This window comes from Nicotiana sylvestris, chromosome 12 (genome assembly GCF_000393655.2).
Source record: "Nicotiana sylvestris chromosome 12, ASM39365v2, whole genome shotgun sequence".
Taxonomy (NCBI): Eukaryota; Viridiplantae; Streptophyta; class Magnoliopsida; order Solanales; family Solanaceae; genus Nicotiana; species Nicotiana sylvestris.
The window spans coordinates 122,402,071-122,408,061 of record NC_091068.1 but is presented as its reverse complement, the minus strand read 5'-3'; positions in this window follow the sequence as shown (position 1 = coordinate 122,408,061).

Sequence of the window (5,991 nt, the reverse complement as noted above, 5' to 3'; positions counted from 1 at the left end):
TGATTATATTTCTCCTTCTATATGTTGTATTTCTCACTCTAAAGTTGATAAGGTTTCTGAGTTAATCCTACGTTTTACTATATAACTTGGTTCTATATTTATTTTTAAATCTGATTCTTTTATTTGTTTAGCTAATTCTAAAGTTGATATTAATAAAGCCTTAGTCTTTTGTAGTATGTTTTTTAATTCTCCTTTTGTCACGACCCCAATCCCCGATCGTGATGGCGCCCAACACGATGCTAGGCAAGCCCGACCAATTCGTCACTCACAATCCCTTATGTAGAATTCATTACCAATTAACATGATTACAACTCTGTAGTAATAGATAAACAGTACGGAAAATCCATAAAATATCAATATAAATCCCACTGATCTGGTGTCACGAGCCAAGAGCTTCTAATACAAGTCTGTGTAGCAACCTATACATAGAGTTGTCTAGAATGCGGAAAGTAAAGGGGATAAGGGGAGAAATCGGGTCCTGCGGACGCGGTGCAGCTACCTCGATGACTCCGAAATAAGCTGAACAACAGCAGAAAGCTCAAACTATGCCTCCGGGATACCTGTATCTGCACACATAGTGCAGGGAGTAAAGTGAGTACTCCAACTTTGTGAGTAATGGCAATAAATAATGACTGACGGAAAGAAAACTCGTAAAAACACTATGCAGTTCTATATTAAAACGGTGAGAATATAAAACAACTGAATGAAGAAGTCAGTTAAAAATCCTTTAAACCAGTATTCATTTCATTTACTCCTCACGATAACCGAATTCATATTTGTACTGTTGTGGCGTGCAGCCCGATCCATATAGTATAATGATGCGGCGCGCAGCCCGATCCATATATATGTATATATACTGCTGCGGCGTGCAGCCCGATCCAAGAATAGTCGACTGCGCTCACTGGGGGTGTGTAGACTCTGGAGGGGCTCCTTCAGCCCAAGCACTATACTACTGCGGCGTGCAGTCCGACCTATATAATATACTACTGCGATGTGCAGTCCGATCCATATAATATACTACTGCGGCGTGTAGTCCGATCCATATAATATACTACTGCGGCGTGCAGTCTGATCCGCATAAATATATATACTGCTGCGGCATGCAGCCCAATCCATAGCATATCAAATACCCTCACCATGGGGTTCTCGACTCCTCTCGGTCAATATAGACTTGGCCTCTCGGGCACACTAAGATAAGACGGGGTTCTCAACCCATACATTACTCTCATTAAGATTTAACAATTTCTAAAGCTGGTTCATATTATGTTTATCAGTTAAGAACATGACTGAGGGTATGATTTCAACAAGAAAAGTGAGGTCAACCAATACAAATGCCCCCTAAGGGTTCTACAGATCGGCATAAGGCCCCAAACATGGCAACTAGCCCATAATATAATGATATTAATTAAGTGTCAGTCAAAAGTACAGTAAAGTCATCAAACGGGATGGACCGAGTCCACGTCCCCAATAGTAACAGACCCCACGCTCATCATACAACGTGTGCCTCATCTCAACATAGCACCACGTTGTGCAAATCCGGGGTTTCAAACCCTCAGAACATCATTTATAACCATTACTCACCTCAAACAGGCCGAAATCCTAGCTCGCTACCCCCTTGACTCGCAGATCAACTTCCTCGAGCGTCGAATCTGATCAAACCCACAAGTAATACGTTACAATAGGCTAAGGGAATACATCCCAATCGAAAAGACACGAAAAATATCAAAAATCACGAAGTTGGCAAAACCCGAGCCCCGGGCCCATTTCTCGAAAAATCAGAAAATTCACATCACCAGATTCCTTATCTCGCCACGAGTCTATACATATCAAATTTACCAAAATCCGAGCTCAAATGCTCCCTCAAATCCCCAAATTTCTATTTCAAAAGTCAAACCCTAATCCTTCCATTTTTAATCAAATTTCCATGAATTTAGATGTTGAATCTACAATTAAATGATGTTTCTAGGCCATAAGACTTACCTCCAATCGATTCCCAGTCAAAACCCTCTTTAATCCTCGTCAAAAGCTCTCAAGGTTACTCAAAAATGGAGGAAATGGGTTTGGGTTCGCGGATGAAATGTTTTTAACATTCTGCCCGGATTACTATAGCTAATTCTATGCGATCGCATTCAAGCCCCTACGATCGCATAGACCAAAAATTCCATGGTCTCAAATTACCCTATGCGATCGCAACAGGCCCTATGCGATCGCAGTGCCTTACCAAACAACACTATGCGATCATAACCCCTTCATGCGATCACATTGAACAACCAAACAGCCCCTAAAATTCTTCTATGCGATCGCAATTGCACTCCTGCGATCGCAGAGAACAAATGTCTGCAACACTTCAGCTGAAAAATCTACAACTTCCAAAGGTTAGAATTGGTCCGTTTGACCATCCGAAATCACCCCGAGGCCCCTGGGACCTCAACCAAAAGTGCCAACCCGTCCTAAAACATCATTCAAACTTGTTCCAATCATCAGAACACCACAAACAACACGAAAACCATCAAATTACATCGGATTCAAGCCTAAATTTCTTAAAAACTTTCGAAATACCCATTTGATCAAAAACCCGACCAAGACACCTCCGAATGATATGAAATTTTGCACACTCATCCAAAATCACCTAACGAAGCTACTGCAACTCTCGGAATTCCATTCCGACCACCGTATCAAAATCTCACCTACCAACCTGAATTCGCCAAAATATTAACTTCGCCAATTCAAGCCTAATTCTACTCCGGACCTCCAAAATCAATTTCGATCACACTTCTAAGACACATATCAACCCCCGAAGCTAACCGAATCACCGAAAATCACATCCGAGCCCTCTAACTCAATAGTCAACATCCGATTGACTTTTCCAAAACAAGCCTTCCTTAAAGAGACTAAGTGTCTCATTTCCCATCAAAACCAATCCGATTTAACTCTAACACACCGAATACCGATAACGAAACATGAAGAAGCATAAAATGGGGGAAACGGGGCAGTAACTCACGTGACGATGGGCCAGGTCATCACATCCTCCCCAACTAAAACAAACGCTCGTCCTTGAGTGGGTCAAGAAACATACTTGTAGCCTCAAACATGTGAGGATATTTGCTCCGCATCTCCTGCTCGGTCTCCCAAGTAGCCTCCTCCACGGGCCGACCTCTCCACTGCACCTTCACCGAAGCGATACCCTTTGATCTCAATCTCCGAACCTGACGACCCAAAATAGCCACTGGCTCCACATCGTAGGTCAAATCATCATCCAACTGGACCATGCTGAAATCTAAAACATGAGACGGGTCCCAAACATACTTCTAGAGCATAGAAACATGGAATATCGAATGCACTCGACAGGCTGGGTGGCAAAGCAAGCTCATAAGCCACCTCCCCAATCCTCCGAAGCACCTTAAAAGGCCCAATGAACCGCGGACTCAACTTTCCTTTCTTCCCAAACCTCATAACACCCTTCATGGGCGAAACCTTCAGCAAGACCTTCTCACCAACCAAAGAGGACACATCTCGAACCTTCCGGTCCACATAACTCTTCTGACGTGACTGAGCTGTACGAAGTCTTTCCTGAATCACCTTCACTTTCTCTAAGGCATCCTGAACCAAGTCTGTTCCCAACATCCTAGCCTCGCCAGGCTCGAACCAACCAACTGGAGATCTACGCCGTCTCCCATACAAGGCCTCATATGGTGCCATCTGAATGCTGGACTGATAACTGCTGTTGTAGGCAAACTCTGCAAGCGGCAGAAACTCATCCCAAGAACCTCCGAAATCAATAACACAGGCGCGAAACATGTCCTCCAGTATCTAAATGGTGCGCTCGGATTGTCCGTCCGTCTGAGGATGAAACACTGTGCTCAACTCTACTTGAGTACCCAACTCTCTCTGCACGGCTCTCCAAAACTGCGAAGTAAACTGAGTACCCTATCTGAGATAATAGACACTGGAACCCTATGCAATCGGACAATCTCCCGGATAAAGATCCCTGCCAGCCGCTCCGAAGAGTAGGTAGTACATACTGGAATGAAGTGCGCGGACTTGGTCAGCCTGTCCACAATCAACCAAATCGAATCACACTTCTTCAAAGTCCGAGGAAGACCACTCACAAAATCCATAGTAACTCTCTCCCACTTCCACTCAAGAATAATCATCCGCTGAAGTACACCACCTGTTGTCTGATGCTCGTACTTTACCTGCTGACAGTTGAGACACCGAGCCACATACCCTACTATATCCTTTTTCATCCTTCTCTACCAGTAGTGCTGCCTCAAATCCTGATACATCTTCGCAACACCTGGATGGATGGAATACCGCGAGCTGTGGGCCTCCTCCAATATCAACTCTCGAATCCCATCCACATTGGGCACGCAAATCCGGCTCTGCATCCTCAACACGCCATCACCATCAATGGTCACATCCCTGGCATCATCATGCTGAACCCTGTCCTTAAGGACAAGCAAATGTGGATCATCATACTGGCGCTCTCTGATGCGGTCATACAAGGAAGACCGATAAATCACACAAGCCAACACCCGACTAGGCTCTAAAATGTCTAATCTTACCATCCGATTGGCCAAAGCCTGAACATCAACTACAAAGGGCCTCTCCCCAACTGGAATGTACGCCAAACTCCCCATGCTAACCGCCTTCCGGATCAACACATCGGCCACCACATTGGCCTTCCCCGGGTGATACAAAATGGTAATATCATAATCCTTGAGCAACTCAAGCCACCTCCAATGCCTCAAATTAAGATCCTTTTGCTTGAACAAATGTTGAAGACTGCGATGATTGGTAAATACCTCACAAGATACGCCATATAAATAGTGCCTCCAAATCTTCAAAGCATGAACTATGGCAGCCAACTCTAAGTCATGAACAGGGTAGTTCTTCTCATGGGGATTCAACTGGCGAGAAGCATAAGCAATAACTCTACCCTCCTGCATCAACACACAACCAATCCCAACTCTCGAAGCATCACAATACACAGTATATGAACCTGCAGTTGATGGCAAAACCAACACTGGAGTTGTGGTCAAGGTTGTCTTGAGCTTCTAAAAGCTCTCCTCACACTCATCCGACCATACAAATGGACCACTCTTCTGAGTCAACTTGGTCAAGAGCGATGCAATGGATGAAAATCCCTAAACAAATCGGCGATAATAGCCTGCTAACACAAGAAAGCTACGAATCTCTGTGGCTGAGGACGGTCTAGGCTAACTCTGAACTGCCTCTATCTTCTTTGGATCAACCTGAATACCCTCGCTGGACACCATGTGCCCCAAGAAAGCCACTGAATTGAGCCAAAACTCACACTTGGAGAATTTTGCATAAAGCTTCTCCTCCCTCAATCTCTGTAATAGCACTCGTAAATGCTGTGTGTTCTCCTCCTGGCTACGCAAGTACACCAATATATCATCAATAAAAATAATCACGAACGAATCCAGATATGGTCGAAATACACTGTTCATCTAATGCATGAACGCGGCTGGGGCATCAGTCAACCCAAAGGACTTAACAAGAAACTCATAGTGCCCATATCTAGTCTTGAAAGCAGTCTTCATTATATCTGAATCCCTGATCCTCAACTGGTGATAGCCTGAACGAAGATCAATCTTGGAGAATACCCTTGCCCCCTGAAACTGGTCAAATAAATCATCGATACGAGGTAGGGGATACTTGTTCTTCACTATTACTTTGTTCAATTGCCTATAGTCAATGCACATTCTCATTGTGCCATCCTTCTATTTCACAAATAGAAACGGTGCACCCCACAGTGACACACTAGGCCGAATGAACCCCTTATCCAGGAGTTCCTGAAGCTGACCCTTTAGTTCTTTCAACTCTATCGGTGCCATACGATATGGAGGAATGGAAATGGGCTGAGTGCCCGGCACCAGGTCAATACCAAAATCAATGTCCCTGTCCGGTGGCATGCCCAGCAGGTCTGCAAGAAACACATCGGGAAATTCCCTCACAACTAGAACC